The 27,172-nt window shown below is 38.7% G+C and overlaps 1 protein-coding gene across 3 annotated transcripts in view; it reads right to left on the bottom strand.

The window, feature by feature from the left end:
* The window catches only part of rarga (retinoic acid receptor gamma a), a 93,535-nt gene that overhangs the window by 15,266 nt on the left and 51,097 nt on the right, over positions 1–27,172 (bottom strand). The gene's annotated exons all lie outside the window — the stretch shown is intronic.

Genomic DNA, 27,172 nt, shown 5'->3' on the forward strand with positions numbered 1-27,172 from the left:
AACTAGAGCTGAGCGACACGACTTTAAATCAATATAACCATTCATTTAAAAAAATTGCTATGATTATTTTACCATAATGTGCAGTACAGACCAAAAGTTTGGACAAAAGTTTAGCTAGCCAGGCTATTCTACCGTGATAATCTAAACCTAATGTAGTTACAGTATAATAAATAAAGTAATAACTGTTTAACTAATGAACTAATCTAATTATTTATACATTTTGCTTTTGTTTTTTAAAGAGTATAACTGCTTTGTTGTGCTGTTCTATTATAATTGTGTCAGTGGCATTTTTGTATTGTCTTAAAATGACAATAATATTGTTTATCGCAATCATTTTGAGGATGACATATCGTAAAAACCTTTTTTTTAATGTATCGTGACCATCTTAGAAGTAATTTCAAGCTTATAGCCACTAGCTTGGTTTAGCACAGTGCAGACTAAACCCCAATAAGTAATATATATATATATTTATGTATAATTTCATATTTGACACTATGATACACTATTATCTATTAAAATAAAGAGCATGACATCTGATTAAACTGGTAAATGGTGACAGATTGGTGGGGGTTAAGTGAGGGTGACATGTCTGTAGAATTCATTTCCCCCAACACCTCCCCCCGGCCAGCCCTCTCATCAGGGGGTGGGGCTGCAGGAGGATTAGTCTGGCTTGATTGACAGAAAGAGAGAGAAAAAACAAACAGTTTAACAGTGAGACAGATAAGCAGTAGCTCTGACAGATGTTCTGATAAGGCTGATACCCAGCCAGCCGCCGGCTCCTGTCTTACTCTGCTTTACAGAGACGAATACCTGTCTTACCTCCTTCAGGACATACTCAGAAACGCTCAATCACTCTCTACAATGATATACAGCTCTGGAAAAAGTGAGACCACTTGAGTTTCTGAATCAGAATCAAATTCAAAATAAAAATATCTTGTCATCATGTTCTCCTCCACCAGTCTTACACACTGCTTTTGGATAACTTTATGCTGCTTTACTCCTGGTGCAGAAATGAATTCAAGCAGTTCAGATCTGTTTATCTCTCTCAAGATCTTTGAACCTGTTCACCACTGATTCACCACTTATTAATATGAAGTAAAAAAAAAGTATAAAAATGTACCTGCTAAGGATTGGTCAGAAACGACTGACCCGTTGTGAAACTAAAGCTTATAAAAACGAGGAACTAAAGTGTGGGCAACACTTGTAAAAATAATTTGCCAACCAGTATTTTAGTTTTTTTTTTTTACTTTTGACTTTTACTTCCCTAAAGAACTTTTTCAGAGGATGGTACTTCTTTAAAAAAAAATAAATTGGGAGTATGCGCCTATGAATCACTCAGGAGTGATTTTTATTTATTTTTTTATTTTTATAATTTGTTATTCCCTTATACTTTTTTTATCTTGCTGTAAAATTTATGTAAATCATGTAAAATACAGGAAAAAGGAAAATGTAAAATTGTATTTGTATTAAAATTCATTGTACTACGTAAAATAAATAAAAAAATAAGTTTAAAAAAATTACTGGAAACATTTTTAAGGCATTTTGAGGTACCTCAATTTAAAATCTGTGTTCATGTTTTATACAGTGTATTATTCAGTGTATTGTCATATCACCAAAAGTATCAATATCACAAAAATACTATGGAATATCATGATATTATTTTAGATCCATATTGCCCACCCCTTTTTAAATACGATCACAAAATCACAAACCATAAAACCAAGCTGATTTGCTTGAATTTTTTGGCATAAAGTTATCCAAAAGCAGTGTGTAAGACTGGTGGAGGAGAATATGATGCTGAGATTCATGAAATTAAAAACTGTGATTTAAAACCAAACCAGGGTTATTCCACCAAATATTTATTTTTGAACTCTTAAAACTTACTAAACTTTATGAATATGAACTTGTTGTTTTCTTTGTATTATTTGAGGTCGGAAATCTTTTTTTGCATCTTTTTTGTTATTTCAGACATTTCTCATTTTCTGTAAATAAATGCTCTAAATGAGAATATTTTTATTTGGAATTTGGGAGAAATGTTGTCTGTAGTTTATAGAATAAAACAACAATGTTCATTTTACTCAAACATAAACCTATAAATAGCAAAATCAGTGTAAAAGGTCTAGATTTAGATGTTAACTCGTATCATTATGAACATGTTCATGAACCTCTAACAGGAACTACGTCCTCCTCACTGCACCCAGACCCCCAGAGTAACACTGCTTTCAACTTTCACCCCCCGATCACCCTCAAACTTCACCCTCCTGCTCACCCTCCGACACATAAACCCTATTTCTTCTCTTGTTTCCTGGTCCTAAATTCCTCAGTATGGCCCTGGCAGGTTTTTACTGGAGGCCCCGGCTCGTAAGCCCGGCCCATAAAGGTGCTCTCAGGGCCGGGGCGGGGGCCACAGCCCGGCTGCAGGGGGCTTTACTGGGTCTCGGTCACCTCGGGCAGCCATTCACACCACCAGCTGCACCTCCCCCCCCCCCCCGCCCCCCCGCCTGTTAAAAAAGAGCCCGATCATAAAAGCAGAAACAGGGAGGCTCTAAAACCCAAACTTTTTACTGCACTCCCATCCCTCCAACCCCCTCCCGGCCATGGTCAATGGAAAGCACAGAGACTAGCCTAAACTTAACCTAGCAAACCCTCCCCCAACACACACACACACACACACACACACATATATACACAAACACACACACCACAGGGTCTGGCCCGAGCACCAGCTTGGCTTTTTTTACAAGAGCTGAGAGACTTCAAAAAGAAGAAAAGGAGACATAAAAGAGGAATTTGATAGAAAACAGAAAAAAGAAAAAGAAAAAGGGGGGGGGGGCAGGGAGAGAATCTGTGTGTCATTCGTTCATTTGATATTCAACTGAGAATCAAAATTGGAAAAATAAAATAAATAAAAAATTCATTATTTCTTTTTCCGATTTTGAATATAAAACAAAAAAACAACAACAAAAAAAAACGGCTTGTTTTTTCTGTTTTTCATTTAATGATCCAAACAACAATGGAAAAAATTAAAAAACGCAGGGAGAGAATCCGTGTGATATTCGTTTGATATTCAACTGAAAATCAAAATATATAAAAAAACAATTAATAATTTCGTTTTTTTGTTTTTGAATATAAAACAAAATAACAAACCAAAAAAACAGCTTGTTTTTTCTGTTTTTTATTTGATGATCCAAACAAAAATGAAAAAAAAAATGCAAAATTATTTTGGAGTATTTTGGAGTCCTATATACAACATTTTGTTCATAAGTTTGGTATACAATTACTCCAGAATGATACAGAAACATGTAACACTTGTTACTTATGCCATTAATAGTTTGGATTAATGTGTCAGATGTTTTAGTTTTAAAGCACTTTATACAGAACTGAATGGACATTTTTGTTATCCAATTACTCCAAAATGAGGCAGCAGTCTTTCTGGTGTATCTGAGTTGATTAGACCGGGTTAAATCATGTTTATTAAGCTGTAAAACTAGTTTCTATCCCATTTTCAGTCTCTGAAAAAATAAAAAAATAATAAAAATCAAGTTAAGATCCGAATGCATTTTTTAATTTTTCCATTTTTGTGTGAATCTTCAAATGAAAAACAGAAAATACAAGATGTTTTTTTTTTGTTTGTTTTATATTCAAAACCGTAAAATGTTTATAATGAATTGTTTTCTTTGATTTTCCGATTTTGATTCTCAGTTGAATATCAAACAAACGAATGATACACAGATTGGAGAGGAAAAGCAGCACACTAACTCTCACGGTCACACTTATCTATTTTATATTTTTATTTACTCTCTATTTCACCAGACAGGTTGTTAAGAACTTCTTCTTATTTACAGTGGCAGTCTGGTTCTGGTTCTTCCTAAGACCTTTTTTACATTCACTCAGCCTCAGTTCATCTGAGGAACATTTCATCTGATATGTAAACATCAGCAGGAGATCCTTCAGTAGATTAGAGTAAAACTCTTTCAGCTGAAACAGGAAAGACGCCACAAGAAGCAAACTAAGAAACCTGAACCCTTATTACACCTTATTACACCTTATTACACTTTATTACAACATCGTTACACTGAGGATCATACAGCGCAGTATTCAGAGTGTAATACTGACATTAAAAAAGAGAAACATGCCAGTAATTAGTAAGAACGTGTTTTACACAGCTTACCATATGATAATATAGATAATATGGATAATCAGGCAAACTATATTATAAGGCACAGTATCAATGAAAGTCTATTTTCTACACTGGAAATTGAAACACTAATGCTAATGCTAATGCTGCTGCTCCAGCCTTAGTGCTGGAGAAACTTCACTGAAACAATAACAAATAAATATGGTACATTAGTTTAACAGTCAAACGAGTGCTGTATGTTAATATACACTGAAAACTGTTTATTTGGGTGAGTAACGCGATTCTGTTTATTTACAGTAAGAGCTTAGATTTACAATATATTAGCGCCGTTAGCAGAAGCGCTTAGCCTGACTGTGCTACACTAAGAATAAGCCAGGGTGCTATCAGCTAGCGGTTCATCCCACATAGCTTATTTTAAAACGGTAGACACGCTATAGACTACAGTCTAATATACTGGCCTCTGAATGGCAAAAGAGCTAGTGCTGCGGTTAGCGGCTAATGCTAATACTGCTGCTCCAGCCTTAGTGCTGGAGAAACTTCACTGAAAACTCCTCACCCTTATAACTCTGTACTTCAGTGGAGTAGCTGACTGGTATACATAAGGAGCACCAGATTTTAAATAAGGCACACTGTCGATTTTTGGGAAAATTAAAGGATTTTAAGTGCACATTATAGTGCTAAAAATACGGTACTTCAGTGTAACAAAAGAAGACGAACAACTGCGACTGTGACTGTGGGCTGAACCAGGCCTGAACCCATTTGTTTATGTTGTAATGGAGGCAATATGGCGGCTATAGGACAGGTGCTGACAACTGCTTTGAAAAGGCCAAATCGTGGGTGGCGTCGAGAAATGACTCCTGACTGGCACCGAAAGAGAGAGAGAGAGAGAGAGAGAGAGAGAGAGAGAAAACAGTACGGGAGGGGTAGAGAGGTAGAAAATCCATCAGCGTCCATCAACAGCCCAAACTGGTTCCTGCCGTAAAAAAGAAAAGAAAGAAAAAGAAAGGGCTTCTCTTACACCTCATTCACACACCCTTTCCAGAGCTCTCTCAACACTTCTGTCTCCCAGGACACACAATGGTGGGAGGGGGGGAGGTCGGCCATCTTTAAACCCTCCCCCCATCCCTTTTTTTCCATCGCATACATACATTTACACAAACATTACAGACCTTCCTTATCAGGGTTTGAGCCAAGGAGCCGATTTGCATTACAATCTGCAGCACAAGCTAAGCTAGCTGCTGTTAGCCAACTGAACAACAGACGGGTTGGGAGGTTTTGGGCGGGACTAGGACTGGGAAATGGACGTGGGGACGGGGGACGGGGGTTGGTAGGTAAGTAGATAGATAGGTGGGTGGGCAGGTAGGTGCAGGCTGCAGTTGCAGAGGAGGGAGGGGTAGATATAGTCGGTGGTTATCAGCAGCCGCTGCTCATTTCCTGTTTCTGAGTATCATTTTACTCCTAATCCCGTCTCTCAAATGGCCTTTGTAAACAAGGGCCACAGCTAAACAGCTCCATGCTAATGGCTAATGCTAATGGCTAATACTCCCCAAGAGATACACGGAATAAGCAGTATGACAACAATTCTACATCAACCTGTATCTGACTTCAACTTTTCCACACACTTTTCAATTCCAAAACATCTTTAACAGCAGCATAAAGCAGGTAATGGCATATTAATTAAAAAAAACTAATCCGATTACTGATTTTCTTGATTACTCCTTTAAAAAGTATTTTAGTTACTTTATGGATTACTTGATTAACTAAGTTACTTGAAAGTTACTTTATTACTGTATTTTTTGCACTGTAAATTGCACCGGATTAAGTTGCCATCTATTTTTAATAAACGTCTATTTCCTGGTCTATTTTCATACACAAGATGCCCTGGATTATACTGGATTATGAAACACAAGTGACACTAGTAAGGAACAGGGGTGTCGCCATGTTTCCCTTCTAATTCAGCAGGTCTCACCGCTAGGTGGGGATAGCTAACTAAGTTAAGTAAAGCTAAGCTAAGTAAACAAAACTTTAATCCTAAGAAAAATAATCAAACGAGTGCTGGATGTTAATCTACACAAATTTCTTTCCTAAAAACTGTTCATTTGGGTGAATAAAGTGCTTCAGAGTTTTTACAGTAAGCTTAGATTATCACATTTCTCCAGCACTAAGGCTGGAGCATTAGCATTAGCGGCTAGTCACTAGCAGTTAGTGGCTGATGCCACCCAACAGCGCTACAACGGTATTAGTTACTTTATTAGTTAATGACAACAACAAAAACGTGTTTTATCGCAATTACTGTTATTATTATTATTTTTGTTGTTGCTATTAAAGGGGAAAATGCAAATCTTAATTATTAAATATTTATATTAATGCATACTACCATTTAAATATTAAGTAGGCCTAGGTAGGTTAGAAAAAAAATGTTTTGTTATTTTTGTTAGAATGTAATTTTATCTCAAATAAATAAATAAAACACAGTACTAATAATTAGTGATTATACTTTAGAACTTGCTGTTATCTGTAGCTGTTATTCTAGCTGCTCATATCCATGCATTTTAATGCTATAATATCAGAGGAAGTTCTACTTTTATTCTTTAATTAACACTTAATTGTCGCGTAGGCTAGACGTCACTTTCCGAGATGCAAGAAGAAAGAAAAAATAATTATTTTTCACTAAGAAAAATGACAAAAATAATAATGTACAGTAACATTAACTGGATTACTGGATTGAAAGTATTAATGTGTTAGATTATTTGTTACAGTAAAAAAAATGTTAGATTAGAGTAACGCATTACTTAAGTAACACGTTACTGATAAGTTCTGTAAAATGGGGGGGGGGGGTAATGAACGCTCGATGAACAGCTTGGAGAAAACAGATGGCAGCACAAGACCAACAGGATGTGCTACTTACTGCGGCTACTACTGGTGCCGCCCTTATTTTTGTGGCAATAAATATAGGCCCTGCTGCAAGAGTGAAAGAGAAGAAAGGTTGGTGTGTTTCGTATTGCAACACTACTTTTAGCTGAGCAGCATATGACGCATTGGCTGAGGAACAAATATTCTTTCACAATAGAACAGCAGATTTTGTGTACGTGACTGTGGGTGTGATTGAATCTTCAGTGGAACTCTGTTCCCAGATCTAGTCTTGGCATGTGTGTGTGTGTGTGTGTGTGTGTGTGCAGTTGTCTGTGCGGGCACTCGCACGGCTCGAGCCTTAAGTCCGTCTCCAGAGCTCCCAATTTGATTTGCAAATATAGTTCTACCCTCCCCTCCATTCCTCTTTTAAGCGCTTCAGTGTGCTCAGTGTGCACGAGGTTTGCACGATATATCGTTTAAGCATCGTTATTGCAATGAGCGCATGCACAATATAGTCACATCGCAGGACATGCCACGTCACTTAAGGCAATTAAATCAAACACGTCGTCATGTTGCAGTGTTTTGATTCTTACACAGCGCTGTCTCTGTGTCTGTGTGAGTGACAGGCTGCTGCTGCCTGAGAAGCATGAGGGAGAGTTGCAAGAGTAAACACGAGGTAACTGATGCATGGCCTCCATCATCTACATGGTTGGGCACATGCTCTTAAACGAAACGCACGTGTGGAAAGCTGTGCTCCTCAGTCCAGCACAGTTTAGCAGCGCAGATATTTCCAGTTACAGCTGAATTCACACTTTTAATACCAGAAAAACAAACGCTCTTATTTATCTTTGATTCTCTCTGATTAAAGGGTCGATTACTGTTGTTTTGCTGTTTTCCTCGGGTTTTGAGATGAGCTCGGTGCTGACTCAGCTCTTTATCATCACTGCATTGTTTAATATTGTGATATATATCGTCGAAAAAAGAACTTTTGCAATGTAAATAAAAATGTTTTTCAATATCCTGCAGCCCTGCTGTGGATCTGACTTGTAAAAGCGACGCTATTAGAGCTCACGCTCGTGTGCATTATTGAAAGGGAGAAAACTGGCGGTTCAGTTTCATTCTTTTTAATAATGTAAACAGGATTCGGACTCGGATTTCACACGGATGATCACAAGCCATCAAACCAAGCTGAACTGCTTGAATTAATTTTTGCACCAGGAGTAAAGCAGCATAAAGTTATCCAAAAGCAGTGTGTAAGACTGGTGGAGGAAGAGAACATGATGCCAAGATGCATGAAAAAAAACTGTGATTAAAAACCAACCAGGATTATTCCACCAAAAAATTGATTTCTCAACACTCCAAAGATTCTAAAGATTGGTTTGCTTTGATTGATTGCTTTCCCTCTGCTGACGAGGCGGATTTTAGGGGATGCGGATTTTATTTTCCAGCAGGACTTGGCACAGTGCTCGCACTTCCAACAGTACCAATTGGTCTTATATAATTCTCTAATTTTCTGAGACACCGATTTATGGGTTTTTATTGGCTGTAAGCTTCATAATCATCATCAACAATAAAAGAAATCAACGCTTAAAATAGATCACTCTGTGTGTTTAATACATCTATATAATATATGAGTTTCACATTTAAACTGAAATACTAAAATTGAAAAGTATTTTTTAAATAATTCTAATTCTAATTTTCTGAGACACTGATTTTTGAGTTTCCATTGGCTGTAAGCCATAATCACTCCATATTAGTTACTAAATCAGAGTAATGGTTATATATAACATATATATGATCATTTAGTTCAGCTATAGAGTTAAAGCTAAAGCTCTAAAGCTCGGTTTGCTCTGATTGGTTGATTTGCGTGAATGTTAAAGCGTGCCAGGGTTCGGGAGGCAGGCGGTTTGTGTGGGTGATGAGCGGCGAGGCGACGGCCAGCGCAGCAGACGGCGGGCAGATTGGACAGGTCGTCTGGAACAGTGTGATGGATGGGTCGGCTGGCACAAGCTGCGCGAGCAGGAGGCCCTCCCGGAGCCGTGCCCGACGGGCAAGGACACGCAGCTTCCTGATGAGGGGACCAGGTGGGGCTTCTTCTCACTCTCTCTCTGTCTCTCTCTGTCTGTCTCTGTCTCTCTCGCTGTCTGTCTGTCTCTCTCTCGCTGTCTCTGTCTCTGCCCACAGTTTCCTGCCATCTCCAGCACATGGTTGTCATCACCACACTTCACTACAGCACGACTACGCTTCCTTCCTCCTCTCTGCTTCACCACTCTGCTTTTTTGTGTGTTTGTGTATTCTGATTGTACACTATCAGAGTGGCATTTCCACTATTAGTCAACGTACAGAGTCCTGCAGATCACCTTTATATATCAGACCAGATATACGTTCTATAATATATATACTAGTTCATCTCAAAGTTACTTTTTTAGTAACTCAGTTCAAAATGTGAAACAATTTTAAGCGTTTGTTTCTTTTATTGTTGATGATTATGAAGCTTACAGCCAATAAAAACCCCAAAATCAGTCTCAGAAAATTAAAATGTCATATTATAAGATTATAAGATAAGTCCTGCTGGAAAATGAAATCCACATCTCCAAACTTCAAACATCACTGATTGGTGGAAACTTCACACTAGACCTCGAGCAGCTTGGACTGTGTGTCTCTCCACTCTTCCTCCAGACTCTGATCGATTTTCGATTGATTTACTTATAATGAAATGTTGTAAAATGTACTGATGATCAGTGATGGTTTGTTTAGAGAGACATGTCTGTCATCTGCTGGTGTTGATCCACTGTGTTTTATTATCAAGTCTAAAGTCAGTGCAGTGTTTTGTTTTCCCACAAACTCTTACAGCACTTCATATCTTACAGCTTCCCTCTGCTGAGAACAACTTTTATGGAGATGCAGATTTCATTTTCCAGCAGGACTTGGCACACTGCCCACACTGACAAAAGTACCAATTTTGTTTTTTTGGGGTTTTTATTGGCTGTGAGCCACAATCATCAAGAAATAAATGCTTTAAAAGATCACTCTGTGTGTAAAATGGCTATATTTTTGAGATGCACTTGTAATCAAATGACTTTGCATGTTTCAGATCTCCTTCAAGGCTTATTATCAGTGTTTTTATTTAAAAAAAAGCTCTGTATTAGCTGGTACTGAACAGCTGACTAGGAGTTCATTACCTAAACCACCCCTAACCCAGCTCTCTCCCCACCATTCCTCCTCCTCCTCCTCCTCTTTCTGCCTCGGCCTGTTAAGAGGAGGAGTTCTTCCTGTCCAAGAGAAGCTCCCTCTGAAAGGAAGCCCTGTGATAAAACTGGGCCCAGGCCAAGAGATGGCTCTGAGGGAACAGAACTAGAGAACAGGAGGAAGAGGAACGAGGGAGAGGAACGAGGGAAGTGTAGGGAGATGAAGGGATGAGAAGCTCAAAACCGGACAAGAGCAGAGAACAAGAACACATGCTACTGGTCATCAGTTCTACAGGATATATGAGGCATCAGATCAGAATGAGCAGGTTTGTACCTGCCAAAGCTTTTATAGAAGGTATTTATGAAATTATACAGGTCCATGTCCTGTCCTCAGGCTTTGGTTTCCTGAAGGAATTGCTCTTGGTGGCAGCCATATACATTCAGCACTTCCTTTCTTCTTCTACTACTACTACTCCTTTTACAATACCTCATAAACCACCTTCAGGCGTTCCTTTGCAACGGCATAACGACGACATTTGTTCACAAGAGCCTTTAGACTCCTTAGTAGTGATGGGAATTCCGGCTTCTTAGATTTTTTTGGTCGCTTAAATCAATTTATTACCAAATTATGTGTAAAATAAAATAAGCAGTGTAAAAACATGCTGTATACGAAATATGTATTATTATTAATATTGCATTATTTATTTATAACAAAATACATTATGAAATGCAAAAACAAAAACCCAACTCATATAAACTAAGAGGTCCAATCTCTAAATGTGTAGATTATTTGTAAATTTGATATATCACTATATACAGTGAAACAAAAAACAAAGTGTCGCTCATTTTTTAATGTTCCATTGTATCTAAATTTTGGCAAGACTTTTTCTTTTTTTTCCTTTTTTTTAATAAAACCAACATCTCTGAATATGAACCTTGGTGATATAATGTTTTTTTTCATACACTGATCTTGATATAGAGTTTTATATAGAGAATTATAAATATTATTATTTTATTGAGTAAATGCTACATTCACCGTCGTAAATACTTGACTTCAATAGCAAAATTGATCTATCTTTAATGTTTGTAATGTTTGTTCTTCCTTTAGAATTGCTAAGAATATGAGATGGCTTTCAGTGGCCTCTTAATATTTAATATTTCTCCTTAATATTTATTAGCATTTTGTTCTTCCTTAATGTATATTTTTAAGCTGTCTTCTATTGTGACTTATATGTGTCATGTTAGAACTTTAAATAAAAGTTTTAATACATGTTTATTACACTTTATAACTCAGTCCTAAATTCTCAATTCACCCCAGACAGAAGGATCACTCTTCACCCTGGCTTCACCCATGACCTCAGTACAGTCAGTCTTACATGAGCATTTCATTTCTGTGGCCTGTGGTCAAAAAAACGACCTTCCAAGCAAAACACTGAGACCCATCCTGACCATCCAACAGAAGCGAGCCATTTCAGCACAGTGGATGGAGAGATCTGGTCCAAAAGAGACGGAGAGATCTCTGGCAGCGAGACGAACGCCATCCGCCAGCTCTGATATGAGCAGCGAGCGTCTCGGGGAGACTGTCTCCTTCAATTCCTCTCCACTCCAGTGGCTGGATCCCTCTCTCTCTCCATCACAGACGCCAACTGGTTCTGCTCCTCATCCTCACACTTCCTCCCTCCATCTGTCTATCTGCTCGCCCTCACCTGCCGGTGGATTAGATAGAGAGGACCCTGGAAGAGCGGTTCCCCCCCTTCTCAGCGTCTCACGAGGACCTGCACAAGTCGAGGCTGAGGAACTCCTTGTTTGGCTCCTATTGCTTCCTTCCCCAAACAATAGAAACCGCAAAAGTAGAAGTAGAGGCGGGTTTAGCCGACGCCCGGGTGGCAGGGAGTAAACAGAGCAACACAAGAACAACCCGAGAACTCATGAGCTTTTCTTTTTGCTGTTAGTATTCAGAAATAAAGCTAAATTACTGTAAAAAAAAAAAAAAAACGCTAAATTGCAATGGTTCATTAGCATTTCATGCTACTTTACAACTACTGAGACACTTTTTCATTACGGCAACTCAGCACACTCTATGGACACACCCCCATCTATGGACACACTTAGATCAATTAAGTATCTATCTATCTATCTATCCGCTATATTAGAAAAATGACTTTCCATATTTTTTGACTATAAGGCACACAGAACAACTCATTAGCTGTTTCTTTAGCTGTTAGCATTCAGAAATAAAGCTAAATGACTGCAAAAAAAGTAATGCCTAATTGCAATGGTTTGTTAGCATTACATGCTACTCAAGCAATGTGCAGAGCCATACACCTACTACTACTACAGCTACTGCTGTATTAGAAAAATGACTTTCCGTATGTTTTGGACTATAAGACGCACCATGTTATAAGGCGCACCAGATCAGTGGGCATCTGTTTTCTGATTTATTTTCATACATAAGGAGCACCAGATTATAAGATGCATTTTAAGCGACACTAGTAAGGATGCCTACATTGAAGTGAGCAAGCAAGGGTGTCGCCATGCTTCCCTTGTAATGGGAAAACCAGAAGGAGTGCCTAAGTAAACAACAAAAAAAAAAACCTGTAATTCTTAAAAAAAAAAAAGTCAAATAAGCGTTGGATGGACGTTAATCTACACAGATTTACTAATCAACTCTCCTTAAAACTGTTTATCTAGGTGAAGTAAAGCGCTTTCGTTTATTTAAAGCTTTAAGCTTAGATTCCCAATATTTTAAGGGTCTAAGAGTGAGATTTCAGTGAAGTTTCTCCAACACTAAGGCTGGGTGCAGCAGCATTAGCATTAGGATTAGCATTAGTGGCTAACTGCAGCATTATAGCGGGATGTAAATGGCGCCCGATAGCACTAGTCTAAGGAACCCTGAGTGTCCTTCTAAGCCAAGGCGAAAGAGCTAGCGCTGCGGTTAATGCAGCTAATGGTAATGCTGCTGCACCTAGCCTTAGTGCTGGAGAAACTTGAAACTTTACTAAAAACTCACTCTTATAAAGCTGTGTTTGAGCAGAGTTGCTTTACTGCTGCCCATTTAAATGATTTTAAGTGCTCTTTCCACTTACATTTCTACTCGTCCTCCGTGTCACAGGCTAATTTGGTTGCTGGAGCTTCAGACTATGCCTGGGTGAAATGGCCCTTTGTTTGGGCCCAGTTTCCTGGAGCACTTGCACGCTCCCAGACTGAGCCTGCACCACTCGACAGAGCACGAGGAGCCAGCCAGACTGCGGCTTTCTGTTGTCTGTGTGATTTGTGGTGAAAGAGAAGTGCTTCTGGGCACAGTACGTGATGAACAAAGATATTACGCTTTTTATTGTCACACCTCGTGCCCAGGCAGAACCCGGTTCTCTTCACTAGTGTGAGAAACTTCTATTTTGAGTAAAAGAAAGCAAGAAATGATGCACGATTACAAGGGTGGAATTTTTTTTGTCTTCCTCTGCAGGGCAGCGAGCTCTGAGAGGAGATTGCCCAATAGTGAAGGGTGTGGACTGGCAGCCTTCAAAGCACCACGTGTCAGATGATATCCTGTTGATGAATTTCGAAGAAATGAAAAGGACTCTTCGCTCTAAAAGTACGTCTAGCTCACCTTGTGGGGGAAAGTCCTCCCCTTGGTAGAGTTACCACAAAGCTACTTTATTCACTTTTGGCTTTTCGAAACATAGGGCATAGGTCGTGAGAGTCGCGGGCCCTTTATACCCACTAGTCTTGTGACTCATTTCTGCTCGTCTTAAAGGCCATGCAAATCTGTTTTTCTATTGACAAAAAGAGTCACAGATGGCACATGTGAACAATTAAATGAATGAAGATTTAACAGTTACAGATACATTATTAAGATTAAAAGTTTTTTTTTGTCCTATATATCTTGACACATGACTGTTGACAAATCTTGGCTTGGCTCTCTATTCAGGATTAAAAATTAAAAATAGATTAAAAATAGAAAAAAACAACCAGATTGTTGTATTTTTCACACTAAAAGGTGACTTAAATTGGTATAAAATTTTATCAGTCAGGTATTAAGGAGCAGTAAAGCCACTCCACTGAAGTACAGGGTTATACAGGAGTTTCTCCAGCACCAAGACTGGAGCCGTTGAATTAGCATTAACCGCTAACCACAGTGCTAAGCGCTAGCTCTTTCATTGTTTAGAGGTGAGTATATTGGATTATAGCCTTTACATTTACCATGTTAAAACAAGCTACATAGGACGAACCGCTAGCTTATATCGCTCTGGCTTACTGAAACACTCAAAGTTTCTCAGTGTAGCACTGTTGGGTGGCATTAGCCGCTAATGCTAATGCTCCAGCCATAGTGCTAGCTGGAGAAATTCTGAATCTAAGCTTACTGTAAATAAACGAAAGCACTATACTTATCAAAATAAACTGTTTTCAGTAGAAAAATCTGTATAAATTAACCTCCAGCGCTCGTTTAACTTTAAAAGTCTTTTTTCATCAAAGTTTTGTTCACTTAGCTTAGCCACCATCCAGCAGCGAGACCTGCTTTATGAAAACAGATCAGAAAATAGACGTTCATTGATTCAGTGCACCTTAAAATCTGGTGTGTCTCACAGTGTAAAAAATACAGCAGATAATAAAACATTGAATTATGCTTAAATTGTGAATTTTAACTTTTTAAATTTTAACAGATTAAATTCAATTGTTCACAAACTTCCTTTCTGTATGTTGTTATTATCTATTAATACCACAAGCACTTAGGTATATGAAGAGGTATATGTTAGATTAGAAGAATAAAGATTTACTAGTTTATTAACACTTTATTAACACTTTATTAAGACTTTATTAAGCATTAAGACTCGCTCTTGGGTTCCTTTATGTATTTCTACGGTTAGCTGGAAGGGTGTAGTGTGACAGGTCTCGGCTCGGCTCTCTATTCAGGCTTAAAGTAAAAATAGACAAGAAACACTCAGATTAGAACACATCTAATGTCTGAAACGCTGGAACGCTGCAGAAACAGGTGCTCGGGTCATTCAACAAAATATATTTGCATTGCCCAGCGTGGCCCAACTGTAATATTTCACCGTGCCAGACCGTGCCAGCGGAGGGCTGATGTTTGCATGGCAAAAACAGTGTCTATATACTTTTGCCTTGCTGACTGAGAGTCGCTGAATGTGCTGCAGTTCTTCTGTTGACATGAGGTTTGATTTCACGTCAAACATTGAAACCTGCAGTGTGAAGCACAGGCTCTCGTTCTCTCTGGGTCGGAGATGATTTCACTCCAAGTCACGACCCTCAGTACATCGTTTTATTACTAGGAATACACGATTTGGGCAAAAAATCTAATTGCAACTTTTCCACAGAATATTGCAATTGTGATTTAAATTGTAAATATTTTTAATCCATTAAAACTTAAACCTGTATTAGCAGGGCTCTAGACTAACTTAAAAAAAAAACATGCATCGGTCGGATTTTGAGTGATGTTGAAATATAGAGAGAGACTCTGAGAAACTCTGAGAGACTGTGAGAGAATCTGAGTGACTCTGAGAAACTCTGAGAGACTGTGAGAGACTGTGAGAGACTGTGAGAGACTCTGAGAGACTCTGAGAAACTCTGAGAGACTCTGAGAAACTCTGAGAGACTGTGAGAGACTCTGAGTGACTCTGAGAAACTCTGAGAGACTGTGAGAGACTCTGAGAGACTCTGAGAGACTCTGAGAAACTCTGAGAGACTGTGAGAGACTGTGAGAGACTCTGAGAGACTCTGAGAGACTCTGAGAAACTCTGAGAGACTCTAAGAGATTCTGAGAGAGACTGAGAGACCCTGAGAGACTCTGAGAGACTCTGAGAAACTCTGAGAGACTCTGAGAGACTGTGAGAGACTCTAAGAGACTCTGAGAAACTCAGAGAGACTCTGAGAGATGGTGAGAGACTGTGAAAGACTCTGAGAGACTCTGAGAGACTGTGAGAGACTCTGAGAGACTCTGAGAAACTCTGAGAGACTCTGAAAGATTCTGAGAGACTCTGAGAGACTGTGTTTCTCAGCTCTGTCTCATTCATGTGGTCAGGAGGTGTTTGTGGTGTGCATGGAGGGTGGCTGTGTTCCCTTTCACTCAGCAGTGAGACGAGCTAACAGAGCTACAGCCAAGCCGTCAGTCAACAACACCACAGTAACACAACCTCTCCCCCACACCGGCTCACACACCACTCCAGACTGACACAGATCCTGCCAACGCCTCGCCTCCAGAGAGAAACCGGCAGACGCTGAGCCTCTCGGTAAACAGCCACCAGAGCCGGGGACGAGCCAGGGAACATGCTGGCCAGGCTGGGGGAGCCGAGGAGCCTCGCCCCAAGATCCAGAGAGGATGACGCACAGCCCAGTTTACATCATGAGACATGGAAGGGTTTAGAGGCAGGAGGTTAATTAGAGAAAACTCCAGGAAGGAGGAAATGTAGGAAGGATTGGAACCAATGTCTGACCATGTCTTTAGCTTGGATTTAAGTCTAAAAAAAGTCTATAACTGAGGGAAACAAGCCTGATTTATCCATTCCTGTTGAGTTGAATGTAGTACATTTTTTATATATATTATAGAAGCATTTCTGAACAGAGAAAGGACAAAATATACAGTGTTTTTATTGGTACCAGTGTCCTAAAACCACCATCCCCGCAAATCCTGCTAATACTCTATATTCATTCTAAAAAACTGGGAGAGTTCTTCTTCTGGCCACGTCTCACGTCTTTTTAACATACATCTTTTTAACATCACACGTACAGCCTCTAAAAGAGGATCCGGCTCAGTTTTACTGAACTCGGGCGGCTGGTGGAGCAATGGAGACTTCAGAAGAGGAAACTCAGAGCTCAGTAGCTCCTCTATTCACTCATACTAAAACCAAAGAAATGAAGGAGTGAAGTTTCTGACTGAGGTGCCAATAAAAAAGGTATGACCGATAAACACTTCAGAAATGAGGAGCGTTTCTTGATGTTTTAGATTAAAAAGATTTTAGATTTTAGATTAAGAAGTCTGTTCATTGTGAAAATAATAACATAGCATTAAAACTGTAATTCGAATTAACCAAATGAATTATTAAAAAAATCGTCCAGCACTACTTTAACTTTTTTTTACCTGTGTGGTCATTAAATTTGATTTATGTTTAGGCTATGTAAAGAGTGCTTTATAAATAAAGCTTATTTACTTACTTACTTAATTTTAACCTGATTTAAACAGTAAAGTTGGGTCATGTTCCCCCTGTTCTGAGTAGTAACTGGGGCCGGTATGACATACAGTCGTTTTATCTCTCCAAACTCCGGCTTTAATGAGTTTTGAAAGTTAACACTCAGCAAATATGGCCTCATGTTTTATGTAGGTGCAGCAGGTTTGGCTAAGCGAGGCGGCTCTGCTCAGTGTTCTGCACACGGCAGCGTTTCTTTTATGTAGCGCTGGATCCGAGTGTTAGATTAATCTTGTCATATTGCACTGCAAAGTCTGGATCACGGGGTCGTCCAGAAAAGTGCTGTTTTTTTTCCGGCGAGGCGGATCTCTGTTATTTACAGTTCCCCGACCCCAGCGAGAGTCTCTGAACTGCCGTTACTGAAGCAGCCGGATTCCTCCGGCTCACTGCGGAGCCTCAGCCGCCACGCCGAGGAGCTTTTACTGAGACTGACAGACCAGAGAAATCCTTCCCCAACAGAGATCAACAGCCATTAACACTCAGGTACACCAGAGAGACAGAGAGAGAGACAGAGACAGGGAATCAGATGCATGTAGAGGTCAAGATACAAGAGCACTGGAACAGGGAAGGCCCGATAAAGAAGCCTGTTCTGAGAGAAATGCTGTAAAATAATTTATTTTAATTTTCCCAAAAATCGTCAGTGCTCATTATGTATAAATTCTACCAGTCAGGTATTAAGGCGCAGTAAAGCCACTCCACTGAAGTACACTTTAGTTCTTCTGCATCAAGGCAGGAGCAGTATTACCATTAGCCGCTAACCGCACAAGCTATTTCCCTGTTCAGAGGCGAGTATATTGAACTCTAGCCGCTTGCTGCTTACCCCAGCTAGCACTGCTGGAGCAGCATTAGCTTTATCCACTAACCACAATAGTGCTTTCACCGTTCACAAGCCACCAAACCAAGTTGAACTGCTTGAATTTTTGCACCAGGAGTAAAGCAGCATAAAGTTATCCAAAAGCAGTGTGTAAGACTGGTGGAGGAAGAGAACATGATGCCAGGTTTATTCCACCAAATATTGATTATTTCTGAACTCTTAAAACTTTATGAATATGAACTTGTTTTCTTTGCATTATTTGAGGTCTGAAAGCTCTGCATCTGTTTTTGTTATTTCAGACATTTCTCATTTTCTGCAAATAAATGGGAATAAAACAACAATGTTCGATTTACTTAAACATAAACCTATAAATAGCAAAATCAGAGAAACTGATTCAGAAACTGAAGTGCTCTATTTAATTTTTCCATTGCTGTATATATCATCTGACAGCAGAAAGATAACCCCAGCTAATCTATCTATATGTCAATAAATCTTGTGAACACAGCAGGTAAACTAAACTGGCTAACAAAGAAACAAAGAACAACAATGCAAAGAATGAGTACAAATAACTGTATAATAAGTGTAAACTATAAGTTTTGCATAAATGAGAAGAAGATCACTGACCCGTACTTTCTCTGTAACTCTGTATTCTCTTGTGGTTGACCACTTTTTCCTCATTTTTCTGGCACACACACACACACACACACACACGCCTCTTTAAAATTAGCCTTCTATCCAATTCATACACCAGCCCCCTCCGGCACTGTAATCATTTAATTGAATCTTTTGTAATTATAATGAAATAATTGAAGACTTCCATTAAAGCAAAAGTAATGAGAGGGTAAATATGACAGCGGGCACAGGAAGCTCTCATTTCCCCGTCTGTCACACACACACACACACACACACACACAGCCCCAGTCCATGCATCTTATCACACTCAGATGTAGACAGCACATTTAGGCCAAGACAATGGCCTGTGTGTGTGTGTGTGTGTGTGTGTGTGTGTGTGTGTGTGTGTGTGTGTGTGTGTGTGTGTGTGACAGAGAGTGACAGAGTGAGTGAGGGTAGGAAGGCGGCAACACAATCAGGAATTCCAGGCGTGGAAGTTAACGAGGGAAAAAGCTGTCTCAGGAAAAATAGAGGAAATAAACAGGCAAAAACTAAAAGTGAAAAAAGGCAGATACGCCAAAAAATGCCACAAAATCCCACAAAATACTAGTTTTAACTGATTACAGACAAGTCTTGAACCACACAGCACTTTAAACTGTGATTTTCTATTTTTTTCTATTTTTTTTTCATTTGATAAATCACAGTTTTGTGCCCAAAACCCAAACTGCACAATATATCCTTATATATCCTGTAAAATGAAGCACTGCAACCAAAACTACATACAGCATTATCACAATCAAACATTTACACCAAACAGCTTCAAAACTCTTTATTCATACTACCAGATTTTTGTCTAATCCACTGTAACTCACTTCTGATCAAAATGAAAAGATGTTTAGAAAAAATTGTCAGTTTATAGAGCTAAATTCCTGATTAAAGTGGCACCAATCAGTCACTTAGTCAATTAAAGGGTGATTAGCTGATGCTGTGTTGTTTTTAATTTGTTAATGTTTTATGATACGGAGACTAATATTTTTGTATGTAAAGCTCAGAAAGTGTTTAGAGTGTACCCACCCAGAGAGAGCAAGGCCAATTGTGCTCTCTCAGGGCTCCGGCAGCTGATGGCAAGCTGCATGACCGGGATTCTTTAGAAACTTTAGACCGCTGGACCACTTTGAACTCTTTGAACAGAATTAATAAGAGATTTAAAGCCATTTTCAACATTTCTGACCCAACAATCTCTCTTATCCATTCAGTCGTAGTTAAGTGCCAACCCTGATGCCAGTAGAAACCCTGCCCCCGGCCTCATTGTGTCACACTGGCGAGAGGAAGTGTGATGTTTCATTGCTGCCCGATGTGTTACCAAATCACTGGCGCACTTCCGTGACGCTCATGTGGCTTAAGTGTAACAGCAGCTCCCTCCCCAAAGCCTTCGACACTCTTCAAGGTGTTACGCAATAAGATAAAATAAAATTAAAAAAAGCATTTGACTCTTCTTCCTCTTCTGAGCCTAAACTAGAGCAGCAAACTCAGAGAAAACTCACTACCTTTAATAAACTCTTAAAGTCCGAGCTCTTCAAAGAGCACCTACTCTCCTAACACCTCTAACAACCTACCTCATTTCCTTCTGCCCCTTATTTCCTAATATATCCCACTATTCCCCCGTTTCCTTAGAACTCATATGTCCTCTATTGCTAAATGTGCATTATTATTGTAAGTTGCATTGAATAAAAATATACTGTCATATAAGTGTCAAATGTTGTGTTCTGCAATAGTGCAGTGATTCCAGGGGCATTTACTTATATTTTTAATGAATTAGATGCCATTCTCATGTATTTTTAACAGCTATATTTTAACTACAAAAGTGACTTTTTTAAAAGTTCACAAATCATCAACATTTGTTGGAATAAAAACCCTGGTTTTTAATCACAGTTTTTATTTTCATGCATCTTGTCATCATGTTCTCCTCCACCAGTCTTACACACTGCTTTTTGCAAAAAAAAAAGAAAGAAATGCAGTTCAGCTTGGTTTGATGGCTTGTGATGGTCCATCTTCCTCTTGATTATATTCCAGAGTTTTTTAAATTTGGTAAAATCAAAGAAACTCATCATTTTTAAGTTGGTTTCTTATTTTTTTCCAGAGTTGTATGGTATAATCTGTTTCCTGTCGATACACAGCTTCCCACCAGAAGTAGGAAAGTGCTCAGTAATGCTTCTGCTGCTAGACAACACGTAGACAACAGCAAACAGCAAACAGCTACGACTATGGCCACGGCTCTCTCTCTCTCTGAATAGCACAGAGACAATGCCCCTTCATTGTCAAGTAGCTTGTAGTTCAGGTTCCTCTGGTTGGCGTTACGGAACAGAAAGGAGGCCGGCGACCACGTAAACAATTAAAAAGAGCCTGCTGCACTGAACTAAACCCCAAAGGTACAGAGCGAAGCGGAATGTCTGAGTCTCGCTGGCAAACCAGACCTTTTTTTACGAGAGGAAACTTCCTTCCTGTAGATTACAAAGACCCGGTTTTTAGAGTGTAATGCGTTCATACCAGGGTTCATACACTTTTTAACCAATGAACTGACTTTACCAGGCCCATTTTTAAAACATCAGTGCAGAACTGGACAATTAAACCACCTAAAAAGCACCTAAAACTATAATCATGAAAAGAATTTTGTGCATGACATACAATCACAGAAATTATTGCGATAAACAATATCATTATCATTTTAAGACCATTTGTCACTGACATCTATAAATACGATTGCAAATATTATTGAGGTAGTGTCCATTTATTGTTCGATAAGCTGATAATGTAATTATAAAAACTGATTATAGTCAGTGTTGGGCACGTTACTTTGAAAAAGTAATTAGTTATAGTTACTCGTTACTTCTCCAAAAAAGTAACTGAGTTACTAACGGAGTTACTCCACTATAAAAGTAATTAGTTACCAGTTAAAGTAACTATCGCGTTACTTTTTATTATTCGCCCATCAAAAAAAGGAAATCAATTATGCATTTATTATTATTATGAGAAAAATAACAAAAAATAACAAACGAAAATAAACCCAAAATGTTGACAAAAATATAATCTAACGAATTTCAAAAAAATAAAACGAAATTCTCCACACAACCAAAGAAAATTACTAAAACTTGTAATACTGAAAAAAGCGGAAAAACGCGTCTGGGGATGAAATTTAACAAACCAAGCCACACTCAAAAGAAATATGTATATATAAAACAAAATAATGGACAAAAACAACAATTTAATGCCCGTTAAAATGGTATTAATATAACAGCTTCACCAAAAGAGAATAGAGCTTAGATCGTGCCCAAAAAATCCGACCCAGCCAGAGCCCGTGCACATTCTGCCCAAGCCCGAACCATAAACTGTCATTATGAGCCTGACCCGATCCGCCCCATAAACTGTCTGTTTTCGGGCTGATTGAATGAGCGAAATATAATCAGAATTATGTTCATTAACACTGTAACATAGAAGCATAGAACTATTATTTAATTTAAATGATTAAACACAGTGCTGCAAGTCAAACGCGGAGGCGTTCACGTGCGCCCAGAGCTACGTGATTACATTTTTCATTTTTATTATAGTTTAATTTTATTTTGTTTTTATTTTTTCTGTTCATTTTAGGGTGGGCTTGCTAGCGCGAGCGCTTTACACAAGAACTAACGGACCACGAGTGCCGCGCGCTCGGCACAACAACTCCCGCTGTACAACAGCGCTTATAAATAAATTAAACACAAAAATGAGGGTATTCTATCAGTAATTTCAGTTCGTTTTAGTTAGTTTTATAAACACAAAATACAGTTCGAGATAGTTATGTTTTTCCTTTTAATTACCGTTTTTATTAGATTCAGTTAACACAAATGTTTTTCACTTTCAGTTTTCGCTATTTCGTTCGCTTTAGTGAACAATAATAATTGGTTACTTAGCAACATTGTGATTATCACACCAGAGCTTTATATAAAATAAAAATAGGAGCCTGATTTCGGGTCGGTCCTCAGGTCAGGTGGGATTCGGGCAGAGAATCTAAGCTCTAAAATAGAAAGCAGCAGCACCACAAAAACCGGAGCAGCTAAAAAGAGCTTAACGTCCTTAATTCGGAACTTGGGTTGTCCACGGCAATCACTGAATTGATTAGAGCAGCAAATCGTCACAATTGTGCCTCACTTCACCACGCCAAACCACAGGCACAGCGGCCAGAAGCTCAAGTTCACCGGACAGAGGAGGGGTTAACCAGGGCAAAGCGAAGTAAAAAAAAAAAGTTCATAGAGCTGCTAAAGTAACGTGCAGTAACGGGGTGTCGGAAATGGTAACGGCGTTATAGTTACAGTCATAGTAATTAGTTAGATTACTCGTTACTGAAAAAAAGTAACGGCGTTAGTAACGCCGTTAGTTTTAACGCCGTTACTCCCAACACTGATTATAGTTGATGTGTGTCAGATCCTGAGAGAAAAAAAAGAAAAAGAAGAATATAAAGAAGAAGAAGAAGAAGAAGAAGCAGTAAAAGAAGAAGAAGAAAAAGAAGATAAAGAAGAAGAAGAAGAAGAAGCAGTAGAAGAAGAAGAAGCAGAAGAAGAAGAAGAAAAAGAAGAAGAAGAAGAAGAAGAAGAAGAAGAAGATAAAGAAGAAGCAGTAGAAGAAGCAGAAGAAGAAGAAGAAGAAGCAGTAGAAGAAGAAGATAAAGAAGAAGATAAAGAAGAAGAAGAAGCAGTAGAAGAAGAAGAAAAAGAAGAAGAAGAAGAAGAAGATAAAGAAGAAGCAGTAGAAGAAGCAGAAGAAGAAGAAGAAGAAGCAGTAGAAGAAGAAGATAAAGAAGAAGAAGAAGATAAAGAAGAAGAAGAAGATAAAGAAGAAGAATCAGTAGAAGAAGAAGATGAAGAAGAAGAAGAAGAAGCAGTAGAAGAAGGAGTAGAAGAAGAAGAAGATAAAGAAGAAGAAGAAGATAAAGATGAAGAAGCAGAAGAAGAAGATGAAGAAGAAGAAGAAGCAGTAGAAGAAGGAGTAGAAGAAGAAGATAAAGAAGAAGAAGATAAAGATGAAGAAGCAGTAGAAGAAGATAAAGTAGAAGCAGTAGAAGAAGAGGATAAAGAAGAAGAAGAAGATAAAGAAGACGAAAGAGTAGAAGCGGTAGTAGTTGATCAGCTGGAGCTCTCTGATTGGGCGTTGGGCTCAGCAGCTGGTTTAGTCTCTATAATGAGATATCAGGCTTAAACGTCAATTTATCTGCCCCATAGAGGAGGAGGAGGGGGAGGACAATGAGACGAAGGGGGTGAGGGGACGAGGGGACAAGGGGACGCAGCCGCCCCAGAGAGGACAGTCCGGCCTTGTTTACAGGGGCTCGAGTCTCTGAAACGGGACACCGCTCCGGTTCTTCTTCCCTCGGGCCGTCCTGTGCTTTTCCCACCGCATTTCTCCCCCCTCCCTCCTCCGCTCCGTTTCCTGGAACCCAAGTGGGGAAAAAGAACTTGTAGAGGAGCAGATGGATCCTCCTTTTTTCCGACGCATGTGTGTGTGTGTTTGTTTTTCTGCCTCTTTTTAAAATAAAAAAAGACTTTTTAAAGAGACTCCTCCAGGAAAAATATCTGGAGTGATAAAGTTTCGTCTGGACCAAAGAAGTAGAGCAAAGAGAAAAGTGGGGTTTTGGATTTGTAACATGAGGTTAAACCATTTAAAGAGCAGCATCACTGTCTTATTATTTTATACCTGATTTTACAACACAAATCTAGAAAATTTGTAATTGTAATTTTAAAAGCAGTATTTTTGTTTGTGAACACAATTCAAACACTTTATGTCCTTCAAACCTTTCATTTTTTTATGGTTGTCTTTTTTTGTAATGTGTGTTTTCAAATAAACAATAAATTGAAGTAATAATTTGGGATTAAGTACCAGTAGTTGATCTGAACTATTCTGAACTAAGTGAAGAAGAGAGTGGACAGGTAGTTTCTCCAACTGTCCTGTAGAAGAGTCTTTAAAGCCCTCAAAGTTTTCACAATGTAAATTCTGTAAACTTATTTTACTGCACAGAAAACGGATTTTGTATCAGTCTAAATCGGTTTCTTTGATTTAGAGCATTTCATGCAGAAAATGAGAAATGGCTGAAATAACAAAATAGATGCAAAAGAGCTTTCCGACCTCAAATAATGAAGTTTTAATTTGGTGGAATAACCCTGGTGGTTTTCAATCACATTTTTTTCCATGCATCATGTTCTCCTCCTCCACCAGTCTTACACACTGCTTTTGGATAACTTTAAGCTGCTTTACTCCTGATGCAAAAATTCAAACAGTTCAGCTTTTCAGGTTTGATGTTTTTACCAAATTGAGTTTTTCAATTTGGTAAAAACAAGGAAACTCATTTCCTGTATAGAGTTGTATAGTAACACAAGTTAGAAACAAACATTGTGTGCCTAAAATTGTGTGTCTGTGTGTTTCTGTCTCTGTTTGTGTGTGTTTTTATGTGTTTTTGTGTGTTTTTTGTGTGTTTTTATGTGGTTTTGTGTGTTTTTTGTGTGTTTTTATGTGTTTTTGTGTGTTTTTTTGTGTGTTTTTATGTGTTTTTGTGTGTTTTGTGTGTTTTTATGTGTTTTTGAGTGCTCGCTTGCTTGCTCGGGGGGGCTGAGATCTGATTGATTAAATAAACAGATTCTGGTGGTGATGGGGGCCGTGGCGGTTCGAGGGGGGGTGGATGAGGGCCTCGGCCGGGACCCTGACAGGGCATCTGTCTTCATTAAAAGCGGCCCAGTGTGGCTGACAGCCACTGAAACGTTGATGTCTTCAGGATTAATGAAGACAGATGACTCTCCCTAGAGAGAGGCCAGCACCAAAGAACAAAACAGCAGAAGGTTGAACAAATAGAAAAACCTTAAAGAACGAAAAGAAAAATAGAAAAGTGCAGCGAGAGACTCCTGTTTAAAAAAAAAAACTATAGAGCGATAGAGACGGATTTTATAGGCGTTGCATCCGAGAACGAGTCGTTTTCGTAGAGCGAATCGTTGGAGGGACTGATGTTCCTCTAAAAAAAAAAAAGAAGACAAGGCCCATCCTTCTTTCTCTTCACACACACACACACACACACACACATTCAAACACACATATACGCCCACACATGCTAACCCCCCTGCTAGCCCATGGAAATAGACCCCAGTTTTGTCTGTGCTGAGAGACAGGGCCTTCAGAGGAGCCAGAAGACTGTCAAAAGTCTGGAATAGAAAGAGGGAAGAAGGGGAGGGGGAAAGAAAGGAAGAAAGAACGAAAGAATGAGAAGAAAGAAAGAAAGAAAGAAAGAAAGAAAGAAAGAAAGAAAGAAAGAAAGAAGAGAGAGAGAGAAAAGCAAGAGATGAAGGCCTAGCCAGGCCCTTTGGCTCTCTTACACATTTTCTGCTGCTTTTGACTCCAGCCTGGACATTCCACCTAATTCACTTATCCCATTTCCCTGCTCTCATTTCATTTCATTTCATTTCATTTCTTCACTTATTTATTTACCCAACTCCACGCCAGCAGAGGCCGTTCACCGATTCCCAGGATGTTAGATGCTTTTCATCTGGTGCAAAAGTGCACAGACTGCTCTTTTTCCTTTAGTTTTATTTTATTTATTTTTTGTTTCCTCGCGATGCCAAAAATATATATATATATATTAGTTATATGTGTATATATAATATAATAATAAATAAAAGACAAGTCATGCTGTTGAATTGGCAGAAGACAAATATAAGATAGAAGATAAAAATATGGAATATGGGGGGCATCTTTTCTTCCCACCTACCCATAGGGTCAATTTCAAGAAAAATAGATATAATAGAGTTGGGCGATACGAGCCTAAAATAATAAAAATACAAGACTTTTATAAAAATTGTAACAGAAGTCAATGATCCAGAATGATCAGCCATGATACTAATGATACTAATAATAATACACTCCAAATATCTCTATATATCCAGGATTAAAGTAAAATAAATGATACTGGACAGATATAATCTATATAATATGGGAAATGAGAACAGTGTGAATTTTTATTTTGCTAAAAAAAGCAAATTAGGGGTGATACGTAGGAGTGGGTAATATGGCACCATATTTCAGGGTATGATATTCACCATACTCAAAAATGTTGGTGATATTATTGCGCACAATAATGGATAGCTACATAAATAATACGTTACATATTTTGCCGGCTGCAGGAATGACGAACCATTTATTGCGATCCTGAATCACAATGATAATGATAACAGTGTTTTAGTACTTTCCAGTTCTTTTCTGGATTAACCATCACAGAATTTAAAGGGGTGTTCACACAGTTTGTTGTTTGTTGCGTATAATTCCTAAACAGTCATTGTCTTCAGGCTCTAAGCAATTGATT

The sequence above is a fragment of the Astyanax mexicanus genome, chromosome 13 (assembly GCF_023375975.1).
Source record: "Astyanax mexicanus isolate ESR-SI-001 chromosome 13, AstMex3_surface, whole genome shotgun sequence".
Taxonomy (NCBI): domain Eukaryota; kingdom Metazoa; phylum Chordata; class Actinopteri; order Characiformes; family Acestrorhamphidae; genus Astyanax; species Astyanax mexicanus.